We start from the raw sequence: 22,744 nt of genomic DNA on the forward strand, positions 1-22,744 counted from the left end.
AGTATTTTTTTTCTTAAAAATATTTCCCACATCAAATAATGATAAAATTTATAGCCAATATTAATGAATCCAAAAAAGTAACGTAAATATATTTCCTTTTTTATCGCAACAACTTGATATTTTATTAAATCTCAAGGAGAAGAAAAACATAAGGGGGCATAAAACACGACTTTCATTATGACACCGTAAAATACAAGGCAACGATTTCTTTGCGTCTCCTTTTCCCTTATAAATTGTAAAACTTCTCGAGTAGATTAAAAGTCGGGTTTTTTTATTGGCTCGTGTCCGGCTTCATTTTATCCGAATTGGCTTGGTCAGTGTTCCGACTTTTGGCCCCGCACTCAATAATTAAGCAACGTAAATAATAAATCGTTCCGGCTCATGTTCTTTACCTGTTCGAATTTAATAAATAAACGGATCGACGTTTAGCTCCATTCGATTTATTTCTCTCATCCACGTTTTAAAATAGTTTTCGTTTCGTATTTCCAATCCGAATACTTATTATCGATGGTCGGAACACTCGGCTGGGGAACTAATGGCTCTCCCATCAACAATTTCTGGAATAATGCCTTCGGATTCCTGCTACAAACGGGCTATCGCCTTTAAAATCTTTGATCGATAATTCCGTTCTGCACGATTTGATCTATGTTTGTACAGTTATTAGCGAGGAATAATTCTGCAGCAGGAACATTTTGTGTTTACAAGTTACACTTTACATCAGCACTATAATAAACAAGAATACCACAAGGAATATAAAATAAACTCTTATTATTATTTATCCACCTAATTAATTTTTTGATTCGTACATCTCAAGCATTTATAATTTTAATCATTTTTACCTAAAATATATATTTTTAATAAAAAACAATGTATTTTGTTTGTGTTTGTTAAATAAAGATAAGTTTCTTTCCTCAAAAATGTGTTTAAAAACTCTTCTTAAAAATATTTGAAATACTGTTTTTGTAAAATATAAATTAACAAATATAGTTTGTCTAACGTTTTATTGCAGATTATAATAAATATTTTAATGATTTTCAATAAAATTTTAAAGAAAACATACAAAAAACTGCTTAAAAATTTTAGTAAAAGAATATTGAATCAATTTTTATTTTATAATATTTTTACTAATAAAACGTCTAATCCTACCTTGTTAATAATAAAATTTACTTTATTTATTTATTTCTTTACAGATTAAATATTCATATATTTTAATGTTTTTCAATAAACACTTAAAGAAAACATTGCTTAACATTTTTGTAATATAATTAAAATTGATTGTATTTTGATTTATTTTTCAGAATTAATTTATCTATATACAATACAAAAATTACAAAGTATTTCTATGTAAATAATTATAATTATAAATATTAATTAGAGTTAAACTTTAATTTAATAATATTTTTAATAATAAAATATGAATTTCATAGCCCGCCAAAAAATGAGTTTTCTTTCTTCAAACATATTTTTTTAAAAATTCTTTAAAAATTTTGAAATATTTTTTTATAAACTGACAAAAAATAAGGTTTTATTACAGATATTCATATATTTTTTAACGTTTTTTTAAAATAATTAAAATTGATTAAATTATGATTTATTTTTTAAAATTAATTTACCTGTAAAAATAATATATATAGTTATAAATATTAATTAAATTTAATCTTTGTTTTAATAACATTTTTGATAATAAAACAAAAAATATACTTTTAAATCCTCTTCCAAAATTCCTTAGAAATATATGAAATATTCTTTTTATAAACCGTCAAAAAAATAAGCAAAATATTTCTTCTAACGTTTTATTCCAAAAATTAAAAAAAAAATGAATAAAATATTGCATAAAATTTTTGTAAAATAATTAAAATTGATTAAATTTGAATTTATTTTTTGTAATTAATTTTTCTATATAAAATTACAAAGTATTTATATGTAAATAAGCATAAATAACTAATCAGTTTTTACTTTATTTTAATATTATGAATATTTTATTTGCATCCTCCTAAATAACTATGAATCTCAATAAAAAATTATGTTCTTTGTTAAAATGATAATAAAACACATTCGATAATTTTTACCAAGACCCGGACGGGCACACTTGCCATTTTATAATTCTCTTCGGCCAACTCAATTATTATTTCCCCATTATATGGTAATTCGTGCGCTTTTATCCCTCGCCCCGCTCTCCAAACCAAACATTCCCCTTTTTTTGCGACGTGTTCTGCACGCTGAAAAGGAAACGTAACCCGCCCCGGTCGCGTACGACGAGCCCTTGCCCCACCGGCACTCCCTTACCTAGGTTATGGTCCGGGGATCGTGCAGAAGCGCGATGGAGTCTAGCCGGTTTAAATGGTTGCATTAATTTTAATATCTTAATACGTTTTTTTTCTCCTCCTCCCGCCTCACACATATTACCGGAGTCGGGGTCTGAATTTTAATCCGGATGAAACGTCTTCAATTTACAGGTTTCATTAGGCGGGCGCGTTTAATTAGAAAAGAAAGCGATGTCGCCGGTCACGAGTCGTGTTACTGTGTCCCGGGGAACGTTCCGTTCTTTCTCTTGATTAAAAACGTGGTTTTTCGTTTATTAATTATTGTTACTTCTGCCTTTGAATAAATTTTAAACACTCTACGATTACTTTTTTTAAATGACTTTGTACTGTGCATATTTAACTCCAAATTTATTAAATATTTAAGTAAGTTAAAAGGCATTAATCATTTATAACTATTAAATTATTTAAATTAGAGTATTCAGGTGAACATGTGAATTTAATATATTATTAACGATTGGATGGACTGATGGATGGATTTAGATTAAAATTAAATACCTTTCTATGAAATAATAAATACAAAGTGTCTCCAAAAATAGGTGGTCCAAATTTCGAAGTGTATGCTGTTCATTAATAAAGAAAATTGGTTTTGTACCTTTTGAATTACGTGCAAAAAATACAATAATTACATTCTGAATACCAAAACATTTTAACAATTTAAATATATTGATATATATATTTTTTATAATTATGTACTAGATAATATTAATGTCATGTCCTTTTTCATAAAGGTTTTGAGCAGTGTACTTTAAAGGAAAATTGCTTTGGAACAAAGGGATATTTAAATCATTTTTCTTATAGTCACAGAGAGAATGGCCCGGATAAAGAAATCTAAACGGAGCGAGTCTGAACGACAAAATGTTTTGGTGATGTGTGAAAGTCTGCAGCCAAACAGGCCATGCAGAAAAACGCTTATTTATCGCGGGCATTTCGGGGATGCAGTATTATTCAGCGGGCACGCTGGAAATGATCGTCTGGTTCGTTTCACGATATTTATTTAAAATAAATTATGGGGCCGAGATAGAATAGAGTTTAAAGTGGGTTATCGGGCGGTGGCTCCGGGAACGTCATCGGTTTTGATTTATGCCGCCAGTCCTCCTAGCAATAAAAAAATTTAATGTTATATTTTCAGTTGTTTGTATTCGGTGGAAATAAATTTATTACTGGGGAAAATATGAAAACGGTTTGCATTCCATTTCTGCCGCTCGGTTTAGCAGGGTCTCCGTCTCACCGTCATCCGCACTAGTGTGTGTGTATGAGTTATTTGATTATCTTTTTGCATTTATATCTTTCTTTTCTCTCAGGACGAATCCTTTAAAAGTCAGGCATTATTGCAACAAATTCTATTTCGGGGCGTGTTTGTTCAAGCTCTAGCGGGGAAACTCTAGAGAAAACGGACAATCCTTCACAAAATTCTTTTTAAAAATTCACGTTTTAAATTTACAAACTTTATAAACTTACGAACTTAGCAACTTACAAGCTTACAAAATTACATACCTACAAAATACTTTCTTAAAAAACTACAGAACTATAAAATTAATGAATGGTAGTACTACAGAATTACAAACTTATAATCCTTCAAACTTACAAAATTACAAACTTATAAAATTACAAAGTAATAGAAGAGGAAGCTTTTAAATGTAAAAAAAAATAAAAATTGCAGAGAACTATAAAATTAATGAATAATCCTTCAAATTTACAAAATTACGAAGTTTCAAATTTATAAATTTACAAAATTATAGAGTTTAAAAATATTAAATTTAAATTACAATATATTTATTCATTAGTCCAAACTTCCAAACACAAAATCAATACCTTCTTAGGAAGACTTACAAACTTACCAAAAATTAGAGAACTTCTGTATTAAAAACTTGAAAACTTATATTCCCAAAATCATTTAAACTTACAAACTTATAAAATTACGAAGTTGGGTATAAAATTAAAAAATTATAAATTTACAAAGTTACAAATTGTTAAATTTAAATTATTATATATTTATCAATTAATAAATTAATTAATTATAAATTTGTTATCAAGGACAAAGTTATAAAGTTACAAAATTTTACTGTTTTATTATTAACTAACAAAGGTACAAACTTACAAATTTATGAACTTACAGTCGATACAATCTTAAGGAGATATTAAAAACGTTTACATTACTTACAGAACTACAGAATTATATATCTACAGAATAAATGAATTACAAATTTGTAGAATTACAAACTTTCAATTGTATAATCTTACAATCTTTCAAATTTACGTTTTAAGTTACAAAATTAAAAATACACGAAGTGTAAAGTTATTAATTAAAAATTACAGAATGTTAACTCTAAATTATTATATATTTATTAATTCTTAGATAAAATTTTATATAAATTAACATATATGTGTATAATATAATATTACATACATATATTACAATTCAAAATTACATATATTACAATTCAAAATTACAATATTACGATGTTACAAATAAAACTTATAAAAATTGGAACTTCAGACTTAATGAATTAAATTATAACATTAACTTTCAAAGATACAAAATTATATAGTTATAAAATAAGTTTTACTAATAAAGACAAATTTATAAAGTTACATAACAATTTATCCTTAATAAATTACAAATCCATTATAGAAAATTTCCAAAAGTATAGATTTATGTTACAGTTAAAAATTTGCAACTTACAAATTCACAATGTTAGTTACAAAATTACAAAGTTACAAAGATAAAAAGTTCCAAAGTTGCAAAGTTACGAAAATACTTAGTTACAAAGTTACAAAGTTACAAAGTTAGTTACAAAGTTTCATTATTATATAGTTACAATTATGATGTGTAATTACATTTTAAATAATCTTACATTATTACCAAAATCATTGAATTATAAAATTACAAACTTACAAAATTACAAAGTAATATAACAGAAAACTTTTAACTGGAAAAAAAATAAAAATTGCACTTAACGAAATTATTTCTTTTTTATTTTTTATGAATTGCTTCATGTTCATGAAAAGTTTCCTTTTCATTGTTAGTCCTGGATGCCTTGAAAGTTGAATGTCAATAAATCCATGTAATGTTGTGTAAAGTTTCTGTAACAATGTAAAATAAACCCGTTTATTGATCACAATAAATAATTTCCGAAATCTTCGATGAGAGTAATTAGTCTATTAAATCCGTGCATACGAAGCCCCAAATTCAGAGTACCAATAAATATTCATGATGTTGGGGAAACGCGAAAAAAAAAGCGACCGATTGGATACACCCATGCATGAAAATTTAAAGCGATGCTGATGTTAAAAATACACGTCGATCTGGTTTGTTTCGGATGTACGTCGCTGATTCTCTGGAATTAAATTTAATGAACCGGTGGATTTCAAGAAAATTACATATCAGTCCATAACACTGACAGCCAGATCGTTTCAGCTCTCCCAACTCGTCAAATTGATTTTATTTGAAACCGGGCCAATATCGCGAACGATACAAGAATACAAACGTAGATTAACGTACGTTTTATGTTATTATTATTAATTTCGAAAATAATCAAAAGAGTTGACGTTTAATTTAATACAAAAACAAATGTGTGCATATCATATCAACAAAGGGGGTTTATCGTGTTTTAATATAACATAAACGGAAGCTTCATTACGACCCACCCATTTCAGTTTCAGCTTCAATTAAAAAAGCTTACTTCGGTAATTGTATTTGGAAACAGTAGACAAAAGCAATTTCAGTACGAAACACAATGGAGACATAAAATAATCGCAGTGTGTGACTAATTAATAATTTCTCATCCATTAAATATCGTATATGACCCATCAAAAATGTATTTTGCGGGATTTGGCGTGGGAATTATCCGGAAGCATTAATTCGGAACGAAACGGCGACGAAGCCGGTCAGGAAAAAAACCAGTTCAACCGCCCCCGCGGCGGCTGTTGTTCAGATGGGTCCGTGTATATTTGAGGGCGAATGAAAGAGCACAAAAATATCACTCACACACACAAATATGAAGCGAGAGAAAATAAGCAGAAATTGTGGGAACAAGTCGAGTGTAAATTTGCGGATTTATTGTTCCTTTTGTGCATTTTTATTCCGAAAACTATCAATTCAATTCCGACGCGCCGCCTCAAAGTAAACTAACCAACAAAAATCGCCGGGTGCGGATGCAATTTGAATTTATTAGCATTGAATTAAAAAAAAAAGAAAACGTGGTGGTTTCGAATTGAATGAATTGGGAATTTGTTGTCGGCTATTGTTAAATCTACAATTCCAAGACTTCTTTACAATGTCGTAAATCTATCTCAATTTAAATTTACAGTTAATAAATTAAAGTACAAAATAACAAAGTAATAGAATTAAAGATTTAGTACAATGTAGTATATGTAAATTATAAATCTCTTATACAAAATTTTAAAAATCCAAGATTACATTATTAGTTACAAAATTTCAATTTTGCAATGTTATGAAATCACAATATTGCAAAGTTAGTTACAAAGTTACGAATTTGGAGAATTACATAGTTATAAAACTACATATTTGCTAAATTACACAGTTATAAAGACACAAATTTATAAAGTTACATGTATTAAACAATTTATATTTAATAAATTATAAAAAATTATACAAAATTCAAAAAATAAAAAGATATAAAGTAATAAAATAATATAATTACAAAATCACAAATTTACCAAGTTAATTACAAAGATATAATAAACAAATAGAATTCAAAGATACAACATTCCCAGTTAAAAAATTTTAAAGATACAAGTTTACAAAGTCACATAAAGATAAAATATTTTAAAATTATAAACTTCTGAAAAAAGTTTACAAAATTACAGAATTATAAAGTGACAAATTTATAAAGTAGAAAACAAAATAATTAATAAATTATGAACCTGTAATAGAAAATTTTAAAATTACATTATTAAAAAGGTACAAAGTTTGAAATTTACAATGATACAAAGTTACAAAGTTACAAGATTGAATGCTGATAAAAATATAAAATTACAATAGTACATTGATACAAAACCATAAATTAATAAAGTTATCAATTTACGAAGTTACGTTACAAAATTATAGTAGTCATAAAAGAAGTTTCCATAATTATGTAGTTATAAAGTTACAGGGTAGTTACAATTTGTAATTAATAACTAATAAGTTTGTTATAAAAAAAAATTAAAAATTATAAAATTATATTATTAAAAAGATATGAAGTTTTAAATTTAAAAACATACAAATTTACAATATTACGAAGTTATAAAACTACTAGTTTACAAAATTACATATTAAGACACAAATCTAGTTATTATTACAAATTAATGAAATTATAATGTTACGGATTTATAAACTAAAAAGTTATAATGTTAAGATTCAAAGACACAAAATTGGTTACAACAGCTAAACAATTTATAGTTAATAAATTACAAATCTATATACCTTATTAAAAGTTACTATATTACGTAGAAATAAAATTAAAGTTGAGAAAATCACATAAAAATAGATTAGGACAGTTATAAAGTTATAGAACTAGTACAAAATCACTATGTAAATTACTAAAGTTACAGAGTTATTTACAAAATTATAAAGTTAAATTTAAAAAAAAAAAAACAATTTTACAAAGTTACCATGTAGCAACTTTACAAAATTATTAAAAAAGTATTAATAGTTACGAAACTATAAATTTACAATATTAAATTAGTTTAAAAAGCCACAAATGTATAAAGTTTCGAGGTTACAGAGTTAGTTAGAAAGTTATGACTTAACAAAATTATAATGTTAAGATTGAAAAATACAAAATACAATAAAGACAAATTTATAAAGTTACAAGCACTAAATAATTTATAATTAATAAATTATACAAAATTTCAAAAGTAAAATGTTACATTATAAAAAGTTTACAATGTTTCATAGTTATGAAATTATAAATTTACAAAATTACGTACTTTTCAAACCATAAATTTATAAATTTACAATTAATAAAGTACATTACATATCTATATTATAATATTTCAAAAGTACATAATAAATAATTTACAAAATTATAAAAATACAAAGTTACCAATGTATAACGTGCTTTCTAAGACAAAGTTTTAAGTCATTAAATTTCTTTAGATTCAAAATCTTCGGATTTATTTATTTATTAAACATTTCATAGAGAAATTCTCAGAAATTCAAGTAATTTTATAAATACTCAATTAGAACGAATATTCAGAAAATTGAATTATGCTAGTTAATTAAAAGTTAAAAGAGACTAAACATGTTGCGGCCCTTATAAAATAGGTCATGAAATAATTTAAAATTCTTTTGTAGATTATATGTTTAAAACACCTGGAATTTTAATAAAACTAAGTTCCAATGAATCTCATATTAACTTAAGAGAACTAGAAAACGCATTTTGATAGATTAAAACTTTTAATTACAATTCCAGACAAACTTATGGCATATGTAAAAAACGTTAATTAAGTAATTTAAGTTAAAGACAAAATAAACCTTGCTTAAATGTAAATTACTTAATTATTAGCGCGTGTATAATAAATAATAATTAGTAATCGTAGTTAAATTTACTAATTAGAACTATTTGTTACAGGTAAATCATCTGTCTATTAGAGTGAACCAGGGACGAAAGCAAGGTAACATTTTCACTCTGATAAATGTTATAATTTAGTGCCCGGCACGCATTTAATACCTCATTAACAAAATATATACATGGGAAAATTTAATGTAAAAAATACAAACACCGTAATTACGCAAAATTTAATTTAGCCCGGGCGCCAAGTTCGCAAATTAATCCCCGGGACATCGTGTAAGGCGTAAAATAAACGAATGCGAAATTAGTGAGAGGCCGAACCGTTCCAGTTCGCGCTCAAATTCGGCCATTGTACAGGGGCGGCAATGTGTATCCGGCGATGGGGAACATGCAGTTGCATATAAAAAGCCGTTAAAACGTCTATAATTTCTATATTTCCATAGTAAGCATTTTCGTTATCTGGCCCCGCACTGTTTGGCCCCGTGACACGGGCCGCGCCCGTCGGGGATTATAAACATATTTTAAAAGCCGAAAGCATCGTGTTACATTTGCATATTAACTGAATTATGGAAATGTAATTAGTTGGCCGACCGAATTTCGCGTAGGTAAAACGGGCCGCGTTATTTAACCGGTTACATCATGTGTGCGCCGCTTTATGGTTTTACGCAAATCAAGAGTTGTGTGTTAACTTGGGACTTTATGGCGAAAAAACATGTTAATGCTTGATGAAATTAATGTAAATAACGCCGTCCGCTTTGCATTGTTCAAACGGGCCATTCAAATCGTCTAACTCAAACCTAAACTTTTCTACTTTGTGTGCCTGTTTATTTTTACTGGCAATGTTTTGTGTCCACTTGGCAGTTGTGTTCTGCACCAGGTTCATTGGAATGGTCAAGTGGTCATGAAGTTTATTTAAACTTGCCGCTTGAAGTTTAGAAATTGGCTATATTAAAAGTCTATTCTAAAGTTTAAGTACAATACTATATACATATTTACTTTTTTATCAATTGATACAAAATTATTTCAAAATTATATAATGATATAATATGATACGTAAATAAAAAGTTACTAAGATACAAAGTTGGTTACAAAGTTACCTAGTTACAAAGTTACAAAGTTACAAAGTTACAAATTACAAAGTTACAAAGTTACAAAGTTACAAAGTTACAAATTACAAAGTTACAAAGTTACAAAATTACAAAGTTACAAAGTTAGTTACAAAGTTACAAAGTTAGAAAGTTTCAAAGCTACAAAGTTAAGTTAAAAAGTTCCACTGTTACAAATTTAAAAATTTACGAACTTACAATCGATACAGTCTTAAGAAAGTATAATCTTACAAAGTTGTAAGAATTACAATATTACAGAACTACAGAATTATATACATATCTACAGAATTAATGAATTAAAAAATTGTATAATTACAGAATTTCATACTTTTGAACTGAATTCTACAATCTTATAAATTATAAAGTTATAAAGTTATAAATTTATGAAACACACTTACAAAGTTACAGAATTACATACAAGTTACAAAGTTCTAGGGTTCTAAAGTTACAAAATAATAACTGAATTACAACTGTAGGAAGTTTCTATTTTATGAATTTTTCATCGCATTCACCATTTTTAATAGTTGAGAATATTTATTTCATTTTCAAGTAGACTAAAGTCAGGTAAGAAATTAAAATGTCATGTCATAAATATATATTTAAATATACTGCTATTACATATTACCTACATTCGAACTGTATAATGATTTTCAAATTGAACTATTGTTGCTTTGGCGTTCGAATGTGTTGGTGAAACTTTAACTTTGATCATCATTTTAATCTCTTAGATTTTCCAGAAAAAAATCCAAAATAAATTTTGATAATTTTATTTAAACCTGGAAATTGAAATTGATATTCATACAATTCATATATTCTCGGAATGACTGAGAATTAAATGAAAAAATACAAATGCCGCCGATATCCCAAATAAAAAAAATGTTAACAACCCTCTGAAATGGTTCAGTAAGTTGCATCTAAACATTCATTAATGATGATCAGTTTGAAATATTCAGTTCATTCAACTTTGTGATTTCATGTAAAATTTGTTTTTCAGGAAACATTTACTATTTGAATATCCTATACATACAACTGATATCACAGGGAATTTATACCAATTAGTAACTTTTCTTCGGATCATACAGTTTATATAACTGAGACTGAGCATTAAATTTATACACTCTCTCTTTATACTTTCTATTACAATATTTTCATTTTTTATCCAATCTTAGTGAACTAGAGCTTGAATAAGCTTAAAAATGGGATTAAAAATGCAAGTTTTCGAATACTGAAATTACTTATTATTGGAAAAATATTTCAAATACGTTAATCACTGAAAATCAACAATTTGCATAAACTTGCTTTCTTACAAACTCAGTAACAGAGTTATTTCCTTTTTTTCAACCGGAACGACTTTCTGATTGTTCAGTATAACTAAAGAAAATTTATTTTACATTTCCAACTTGAAATTTATAAACCAGTGTTATATAAGCAAATAATGAATGGTTCAAATTAATGTAAAAAAACAATATATACAATGAATTACCATATTAAATGGACGTTTTACTTATTTCATATACAAATAGTGTACATATAACTAATAACATTAAAGTTACATTCAACTTGCTTCAGAAATATGTTAATACTTCGTAAAATTTGTTTTACATTGTTCAAACGGCTAACTAAATAGCCTAACTCAAACCTAACTTTTTTAGCTTGTATATTTATTTTTGCTGGTAATGTTTGCATCGATTTTACAACTGTTGTATTCTGTAGTAGTGACATTGAAGGTAAATCAAGTGGTCGTAAAGTTTATTTAAACCTGTTGAAGTTTAGGTAAAGTTTCTGATGTTCGTCACTTAATAGAGTTTCGAGGAAATTGTCTATATTAAACCACCATCGTTATCTATATTAAACCACCATTTGAATAATCAATTACAATATTGCTTGTTTCAATACATACAAAAGTGTGTCGAAATTATTTATATTATAATATCTATGTAAATAGGAATTTAACAAATAAAGATAATATAATAATATATACAGTCAATTATTAATAAATAATTCCACAATCCACTATATTATTGTAAAAAATCAATATTTAACCCAAAACAAAACTCTTCTTTTTTCCTTTCAGCCTTGGTAAAGCTGAATTACAATTTTTATAGCAGTTTCACTTCAATCAATGATGAATAATTATAGTAAGCAATAGGCAGCTAGAAAATAATCGAATTAAATTCACAGAGAGCATTAAAAAATAGATAGATATAACAAAAAACAGAAAAAACAATAAAAATTATAAGTAATAACATCCAATTCGAGAAGTAAAGCTTTAAACTTTATAACAGCAAAACTATTCTAAAATTGAAAAAAAAAATAAAACCGAGGCAACCAATTAACCAAATTTTAATAAAAAAAGTTATAAAAATTAAAATTTTTATTTCATTATTTTACCATTTATTAAAAATTACATAAAAATCAACTATAAATATAATCTAATAAATATTTAATTATATTTTTTATTAATATATATTTTAAATTTTTTATTATTTAACGTTATTAATATTTAAAATATTAAAATGTAATAATATTTTAAACCTACTCTTTAAGAAAAATATTAAAAAAAATCTAAAAAATAGAAAATATATTATATCTTTATCTCTAAAAATTTCAAAAATTGGTTTAAAAATATAAAAAGATAAATAATTATACATTTTTTTAATTTAAAATGTAAATGTTTAAAATTTATTTAAAATTATAGAAAATTAATCAAAAAATTTTGATAATTTTAATAAGAAACAAAAATAATCAATATGAAAATAAAATCAAGGCAATTAAAAAAAATAGAAAAAAGTTATAAAAATTAAAATTTTCATTTCTTTATTTTAAACCTAAAAAGTATTTATCAAAAATATTTAAATAAGAATAAAAAAATGTAAATATAATCTAATATATATTTAATTATGTTAAGGAAAATTCAAATTTTTGATTGATGTGTATTAATTAAATTGCAAGAAAAAATGGAATATTTTTATCTCTAAAACTTTCAAAAAGTAGTTTAAAAATATAAAAAGATAAATAGTTATACAATTTTTTTAATTTAATATGTAAACATTTAAAGTTTATTTAAAACTATAAAACATTAATCAAAAATTTAAATAATTTTATTAAGAAACTAAAACAATCGATAGAAATTTTAAAAAATAATAAATAGACAGAAAAATTGAAAATATTAACAGAAATCAGATATTTCAAAACATCTAAAGTGTTATAAATAATCTAAGTTTTAATAAAATTTGAAACAAAAATATAATATTAAAATTTTTTTTAGTTCATTATCCAAAAGAAAAAACAATAAAACAAGTTAAAAACATCTTATATGTACAAATTATAAAAAAAAATTCTCTCCTGGTAAACACCATTTTTTTAAATTGTTAAATACGATTAAAAAGCTAAAAATTAAACATTTAATTCTATTTTTTTATATACAAATTTAAAAACTTAATTCTTAATGTTTATTAATGTTTGAAAATTGAAATAGAATATTTCCTATAATAATGGCGGCTACTGTATATTTAAACTTTATAACATTTTAAAATTGAAAAGAAACATAAAACCAAGGCAACCAATTAACCAAATTTTAATAAAACATGAATAATTTCAATTCAGTTTCTTAATAAAACTCATTTTGTACTAAAATTATGGATTTACTTTAAAATTCATTTCTAATCTTCACGAATGACTTCGATGTTAAAAGCCGATTTCTTCCCACTCCCTAAATGTTTAACGACATCAAAATAATAACGTTGGATTTTTAATATCGGATTAAATTTTATAACTTGGGTAGCAGTTCATTTACTTTAACTTACTCTAACGAACCGCTTTATTAAAACGGTTACATTTTATAATCTATAAATCTAGAAATCTAAATAGAAAAAAAAATGTTGCAGCATAAAACTGTGGGTTTATTTAATGTTATAACGTTGTTTATTTCAAATTATACAAGATTTAATGTAATCGACACAAGTTAATGAGATGGTTTTCATGCAACAACAACTACAAATACCAACAAACAAAACTGATGTATTATGAATTAATTATTTCTATGAAGCTCCCATAATAGTTTTAGGCAAGTTATTGACCCGTTACCGTTGAAAATTGATTATCGTGAACAAATGATAAATTGACGGACACGACGTAAATAAAAATTAACCGAAAAACAGTGGCGTCCATTTACAAAATGAACATTCGTCTCGGGAATCCGTCCGCAGTGAAGAACCGATGATTTATGAATCGTGTAAATCAATCCGACGGCGCGGCTTCCGTCCCCGTAAATTACCACCGATACTAATTTGCGTCGAAAATATTCCCCGACTCCGGGGAATGAATGGAAAACCGTGGCCCTTGTTCAACGTCACCGGACCGGTGCATGTGTGTAGCTTCTAGTTCGGCATTAATCAACTGTGATCCGATGTAACGTAAACGGTCCTCTGTGTTTTGCGAGGCCATTGAAATTTTTGCCGGTGCACAAACTGAATCAATTCACAATGACGGGGGTCTCACATGCGGACGTCGGGTGCGTCGATGTTTCGAATCGATTGGGCCAATCGTGCGGATGCACTCGGATTGTGTTTACAAATATGCGGTAATCTAGTGATGCGGCATAATTACTGTACAGATTAAATAGTTAAGGTGCTGTGTTTGGTTATGATTGTGCATTTTGGATTTTATCGGTGACGATGTGACATTCATGAACGTTCGTCCAATTTGGTTTAATGTTTACTTTACTGATGTACATTTTAGTTTTTGTTTAAAATTATTTGACATAAATTTTTAATGAAATGAAATATTAGAGTACTTTTTGTTGTCCAGAAAATTACTCTAACCTTAAATTTTTCAAAAATGCTAAATTAAGTAACAAAATAATATAAAAGCTAAAAATATAATAAATACAAAATTAATAATTAATGATTTAAATATTACATTTTCAAAAAAAAAAAAATTAAATATCCTGTTACATGAAATTTTTACTTTAATTAAATAAATTAATAAAATTTAAAATATTTTGTTAGACTTTAAGTTTTAGGGAACAACAATTTTTAAAATTTTATTTATAATAAAAAGAAAGCTATAAAGTGTTTTTAATAAAATTAAGATTGAAAAATATTTTATTACTTCTTCAAAAAAAAATGTTATAACATTATTTAAAATAAAAAAATAAGGTAATACTTTATTATATAAATTTATTCAAAAATATTATTTTTTATTTCTTTTTCTGAAAAAAAAATAATCTAATAACAAAAAATATAGTATTTTTTTTATTATATTTAAAATAAAATGTCTGAATATATTTATTAAATTATTAAATTAATAAAAATATAAAAAAGCAAAAATAATCTTTAATGCAAATAGAAATCATTAAAATTTTTATTCCCTTGTTTTAGACCTTAAAAATATATATTAATAATATTTAATTAAAAATATAAAAACTATAAATATAATCTATAAATAAATTGTGTATTTATGTATATCAATATTTAAGGTTTTTCTAAAAATTTTGGTAACTATCAAAAATGATCCAAACAAATTAAAAAAATAAATACAAAATCAATAATAAATCAGTTGAATTTAAAAAAAAAAATAATAAAAATATGGAAAACTTCAAAATATTAACAGAAGTAGGATATTTCAAAATATCTAAAATATTATGAAAAATTTAAATATTTTTTATAAAAAACAAATAAAATATTAAAATTAAATATTTTTATTTCATGTTCCGAAAGAAAGAACAATAAAACAGTCGGAAAAACATCTTATATGTAAAAAAAATAAAAAATTTTTCTATTATGAATCTTGATAAACATTATTTTTAATTTTTATGTTTTAATATAAATTTGAAAACTTAATTCTTAATATTTATTAATATTTAAAAAATAAAATTATTATTTAAAATTTATATAAAAAAATTAAATAAAGTTCTCATATATTTAAAATAATCTAAATAATTCTAATAAGAAACAAAAATAATTAATAAAATTAAAAAAAAAATAAAAAAATTAATTGGAAATTAATTATTTTAAAAAGTGAAACGTTATTCAAAGTTCAGTTAAAATAATCTAAATTATTCGAAATAAGAAATAAAAATAATTAAGAAAATTTGAAAAAATAATAAATACAAAAATTGATTGGAAATATTAGTAAAAGTTGTGAGATGTAACAAAATATATATAAAAATATTAATAAAAATAGAAAACTGAAAAACGAGCATATATCAAATCAAATAAATATTTAATATTTTTTTACACTTTAGTTTTTTCATAGAACATTCATACAGAAAAATATACAAGTAAATTTTAAAAAAGTTTTCAATTTTTGACTTTTAAATAATTTTTTAAAAAAATAAATTTTACAAATAAATAATATTTTAAAATATCAATATGCATCAAATTTAAAATAAATAATCCTTTCATAAATTTTAATTTATAGTATTTCTAATGATTTTAAATTATCTAGATAAAAGTTCAAAGCTGTATTTGTAAGATGCCGCATTAAATTTCATAATTTTAAGCACAATATGAATTTTTATCTTCAATATTTTTACACAAAAATGATGAAAATGATATTTTCTGAATTGCAAATTTACACAATACCCAACTAACTGAATAATCAAATAAAACCATTGTTAAATTTCTTTTATTTTTGTCCGGATTCCGCACCGGAACGCCCAAATACGTTTCAATGGGATGCGATCTTGTTATCGCCGAATAATAGCGAATCAATATGGCCCATAGCGGAGATAATCGTACCCCCGACAATATCAATTATGCAGGTGTAATAGATTCGTCGTATGCCGCCGTCAACAAAGATTTACATTGTTCCGTTTGGGCCTTAGGGCGAAATCCTGGACGCTTTTGTACACGAATTACATCCGGCTTGCCGATGTCATACCAAAGACGCCGTGCATCCCCCGGAGGTCCGTCATGTCCCTTACGCCGGGGCCGGAACATATTTTATTAACTAACGCACAAAGGGTCGGGATGAAAGTATTTGACGGGGGTGCCGCTGGAATTATGTATTTAACCATGGGATGCTGTAGGACAAATGACTGGATCAACCAGGATGTTCAGTAATTTATGTCAGGAAATAACGGTTTACTCTGTAAAAATATTTGGATGGATAGATGGCAGATTACTAAATTACTTTAACGTGTAGCTGACAAATATATAATGTTAAATCCTAAATAATAAATATTGTTACCTTACTATTCCAACAGAATTTAAAGGTTTATGGAATATATAATATAGTTTCAAGTTAATTATTTAATTTAAAATAATATTACTTAATTATGGCAACTTAACTAATTAATGATGACAAGTAAATAAGGGCGGCAAATTTTAAATTAACAATACTGTGCAACAGAGCACACAGATAATAGGTTTGAAATTGTTCTGTTATACAGAATAGGAAAATTAATTTGAAAATTATTGTTCAATACGAGTAACAAAAAATATTTGATTGAAATGTTCACGCTGGGTCACAATGCAGCATTGTATAGATAAAGTGATAATGTGCGGCCGCCACGGTTTATAAAATTACACGCCCGAAACATGTACCAAACATAAAAAATCACAAATATGAAACTCGTATACATTATATTGACATTGCTTTTCATCATCATTATCAAACCCAGAACCTGTTCCTATTCCATTGTCTAAAAGTATATATACACGTTTAATAGGCTCGTCGGAACGTTTATATTATCCAGATCCAATTTTCGATTCAGATTTTTTATTGACAGAACCGAACAAAGGAGTGACGTAATTAAAAACATCGGGAGTTTTGGGGGAAAATTAAAAATCTCAGCACATGACAGGAATAAACATAATCAATCACATATGATTGATTGTGTTACGAATTCTAAATGTTGCCATTCCAATTCTGTTGCAATTTAACTTTTGAAAGGAAACATGTTTTTATAAAACGATTTTAAAAAAGCTCACTGATTAGAACATCTTCTCATTGTTGACTACATTGTATAATTAACAATTTTAACAAAAAATTACATAACTTTAATAAATCAATTTTCAATTCAATTTAGGGAGTATTATTTAATTTATATTTTTAAAAATTGTCAAGCAAATATTAAAACAATCAGAAATTACATATAAAATTGTATTAAAATTAAGAAATATAGAAATTTTAATTTAATGCTTTAACATAATTAAATTAAAAGAAAATTAAGGAAATTCTAAAAAATTATGATAAATTTTATAAATAAATGTTCAAATATTTAAAAATATTTAAAAAACAGTATTTTATTGTTTAAATTAAACATTATGTTTATATTATTATTATTATTATTATTATTATTATTATTATTATATATAATTAAAAAAATGTCAACTACTTAAATATATCTAATAAAAAATCTAATTAATTTTAATAAGAAAGAAAGATAAAAAATAGAAATGAAAAAAAATAAGTGTATTCCATATAAATTAAAAATATATAAAATAAATAAAAAAAATTAAGATATTAAAAAAAAATAAATATTTGAAATATTTAAATGTGAAAAATTAACTAAAAAATAATGTAAAAAAATGTTAATAAAAAATGTCCACTATTTTAAGAAATCTAAAAAATAGTGAAAATGTTCATTAACATTGAAAGAAACAAAAAAAAAAATGTGAAAACCTAAATAATTTTTATAGAAATGGAAAAACATAGGTGCAATCCATAAAAATTAAAAAAAAAACTAGAATATTTTTTCAATCAGAAAGTTAATTGAGAATATTAATAAAAATTGTGAAATATTTTAAAATATCTAAAAAAAATATATAATTTAAATAATTAATAAGAAACAAATTTAAAAAAATTGAAATCAATAAATCAATAAAAATTTAAAAAATAATAGAGAGAATTCAAATAATAATAATAAAATATTGAACATCTGAATAATTTAAAAGTCAAAATTTATCAAAAATTTCAAAAAATTTAAAAAAATTAAATTTTTTACAATAATATAAAAAAATAAATAATTTAATAAATCAGGTTAGTTCAAAAAATTATAATTATTATATAATATATTTTTAATTATTTATTATTATTTATTATTTTATATTATATTATTATAATTATAATATTTAATAAATATAATATATAAATAATAAATAATATTTTGTCATTAGATAATTAGATAGATAGATATAAAAATATATTTACTTAAAAACTATCAAATAAATATTAATTTTTAAAAATTATACATTTTTGAAATACATTTACAAGAACAATGCAAAATTAATAAATATGTTATTATAATTAGTTCATTAAATCTATGACTTAATCGAATTATAACTTAAATTTAATTAAGACCAGTGACAGAATGAATCTGATTTGTTAACTAATAACAAATATAATTATGTTACGTTTCTAGCGCTGTGTATGAGTAATTTCCAAATGCTGAAACTAATTATCCGAAATTTAAATAACAAGCTCAGGTTTATTAAATCAGGGCGGATTTAGTAGCGGCACAATTGTTCTGAGTTAATTAACCTTAGATTAGGAAGTTTTTAACGAGTTGGGCGAGAGTGCGGGTGTGACGGAGAACGCGCCAAGTCGGCTGTTAATATAAAATAATAAAACACGTAGACGTGGATGAACGTTTTCCAAGAAAATGCATCTCTGGCACTAGCACTGACTGGCTGGCTGGCTGAGCCACTTCCTCACCCATTGTTTCCGGTACATTTCACGTGTTTCCGGGCCATATTCTTGTTCCCCCGGTCCTTATCACCTCTTCTATCACTTCCTCTCCGATTATCATGATGCTTTTATTTTTATCTTATTTCATCTAAGAGCACACCCATACTTGATCCCCGTTTATTTATCCGGGCCATGCTTATCATCTCATCCGCTCGACAACCAATTTCATTTTTAAGCCACGTCACCCGACGAACACCTTTGTGAACTCTTTGTCAACACTAGTTTTGAGTCTTCCTCGCTGGTACACTATAAGAAGTAAAAGTCGACCTGTGAGTTGTATTAACTTTTCTTTTTAAAAAACTTTAGTCACTTGTTTCACTCACAAAATTGACAAATTTATTGTTTATTTTTTAATGCACATAATATAGTACATTTATAGAAATTTAATTTTATATATAGCAAATTGAAAATTATGTAGTTAGTAGTTATTAGTAATATACTTACCTTTTAAAAGAGTAAATCTTGTCAAATTAAAATGACAATATAATTGATTAAAAAATATAATTATTACATTTTTCATTTTTATGTCGTATTTTACTTCGTAATAATCATAAAATCGTACAACATAAGGTAACATAAAAAAGTTCATTAAATCTTTATTTTACTTTATTAAACTTCCAACATGAATAAAGTGAATTATGCGAAAGTAAATTTACTACACATTATAAATGTACAAAAGAATTAAAATAAAATATATAATAGATAAATAAATAACGGTATTAAATTTTCTTTGTAACTTTATAAGGAAACAAATTAAAGAGGACAATATGTATTGTGAATTAATTAATTAATTAATTTTTAATATGTAATTTTTTTAAAACGCATTAAAAATTTAAGGGACCTCGTCTAAATAATTTTGTACGAATGTTCTTTTATATGTAAATAAATGTATTTTAAAACTGACAAAAAGTGAAAGTAACAAATGATTTAAATTACAAATGATTTTCACAATAAAAAAAAATGTAAATTTGAAGAAAAATATATGTAAATTGATCCCTTTGTTTTAATTTATTTCTTATGTGCTCAAGTTGAAAAATATTAAAGTGAATAATATCGTGCAATATTTATAAAACAATTTATTAATAATTTGTTTCTGAAAATTTAAAAATGTTTATAACAAATAAATAATATAGGTTTAATAAATACATAAAATACTGATAATATTTGTATATGTATGTATATGAAGAAAAGATTGAGGAGTTAGAATGCCAAAATTTATTTTTTTTTTTTTGAAGAAAATACAGAAAGCAAAGTAGATATGATTTATTTGTTGTTGTTATTTTTTAATGTACATAGATTTGTAAAAAATAATTAATTTAAATTTTACATTACAGTTGTCACGTAAGTAAGATTTTTGTTCTTTACACAGAAAATACAGAAAGCCACAACTGTAAAAATATATTTGATTTGTTTAAACAAAAAAAAAATGTAATAAAAAATTAAATTGAAAATACAACATTTCAATAATTAAACATTCTACATTAATAACCACATTAAAATTTTAGGAGACCTCATCTAAAAATAACTGAAATTTTGTTTTTTAATATTGTACATTTGGAAAAAATAAATCATTTAAATTTTATATAAGACAAATTAAAATTTAGATTAAATTTCTTTTTAATTTATTTTTATATATTATTGATTATGCTGTAGAGAAAAATTAATATAGAATAGAATAATCTAAATCTAATTTATGTAATATTTTTTATATTTTAAATTAAAAAAATGTTTTTAAAAGCTGTCACGTAATTTTTGTACTAAATAAATACTGTTTATTTAATACTAAATGTGCAAAATCTAAAAAAAATATGTATATGAATATATATAATAAGAAAATCTTAAATACCTGAGGTATTGAATAGCCAAATATTTATAATTTATAACAGAAGAAACAACTTATAAAAATGTTGAGGAGATAGAATGCCAAATATTTATTTATTTTAACAGTTTAAAAAACAAATTTTCTCATATTAAATTTTGAGAGACCTCTATAAAAAATACTGAAATTATATAATATTGTTTATTCATTACAAGATTTCTATATAATAGCAATAAATGTAAATCTTAGCAAAAATATAAGTAAATTCAACCTCTTTGTTTTAGTTTATTTTTTTATATGATCCTGTTAAAAAAAATTATGTGAATAATTGGAAACTCAAGAAAGGTATGTTAAATATTTAATTAAGGAAAAGATAAATAAATCTTTAAGATATACGTGGAATACATAATATGAAAAACTTTAAAAGTGTAATCTTAACCCAGAAAAATTGTTTAAACGTAAAGAAAACAAAAAAAAATAAATTAATGAATTAAATAAATAAATATAATCAAAAACTAGATTGTAAAATATTAATAAAATTTTCAAATGAAGTAAAATTTAATAGTTTTTATTCCGTACCTTAATTTGTAAAAATAACAAATTTAAATTTTAAGTGAAGTTCTTAATAAATGTAAATCTGAGCAAAATATACATATACTAATAGCCCATTCGTTTTAATTGATTTTTTATTCAAGTTAAATGAAATTAATAAAATTAAATTTTCTGAAGCTATTTTCGTATATTAAATTTTAAGCAGTTCTTTGCCACAAATTATGGACATACAAAAGTCTGAATGAAACAAAAAAAAAAATGTAAATATAATTTAAATATCAAAACCTCCAAGCTGAATTATCATAAAGTAAACCTAGCACAAATTCGTACGGTCTTATAAGACTTGCTTAAAATAAACAAAAATGTCGTAGTTCCCAGAAAGTATTCCGGCAAAGCATTTTTCAAATAATTTACATAATTTAATTTAACTTTTGTTAATGATGCAGCCGCAAGCATACCAGACTCCGGTCTCCTCTCCAATTACCGGGGCCATCTTTTAAAAGCTCGCGTCGTTCTTTTACTTTCAATTAAACCAATTACACGCGAGTGTTTGTTTTTATTAAAATTAAACCGAGATTTTTTTATTTTTGTTGCTGCGCTTTCGTTTGAAGGTATTTTGATAATGTAGTGCAATTAATGTTAGATTATAGTGCATACATAAAGAGCGATTAGTGCAGCTTTAGCTTTCGAAAATGCATGTTAAAACCGGTCTTTGTCCCGATATTAGGT

General features: G+C 24.5%; 2 protein-coding genes across 2 annotated transcripts in view; one reads left to right on the plus strand and one right to left on the minus strand.

Moving 5' to 3' along the window:
- Positions 1-22,744, minus strand: part of LOC109603619 (uncharacterized) — a 118,619-nt gene that overhangs the window by 83,991 nt on the left and 11,884 nt on the right. The gene's annotated exons all lie outside the window — the stretch shown is intronic.
- The window catches only part of LOC109601806 (chondroadherin), a 116,873-nt gene that overhangs the window by 55,993 nt on the left and 38,136 nt on the right, over positions 1-22,744 (plus strand). Inside the window, exon 4 of the mRNA XM_049969395.1 lies at positions 8,903-8,945. The gene's annotated coding sequence lies outside the window, so the exon portion shown is untranslated. The remainder of the gene's footprint in view (positions 1-8,902; positions 8,946-22,744) is intronic.

Source organism: Aethina tumida, chromosome 7, assembly GCF_024364675.1.
Source record: "Aethina tumida isolate Nest 87 chromosome 7, icAetTumi1.1, whole genome shotgun sequence".
NCBI classification, from domain to species: Eukaryota; Metazoa; Arthropoda; class Insecta; order Coleoptera; family Nitidulidae; genus Aethina; species Aethina tumida.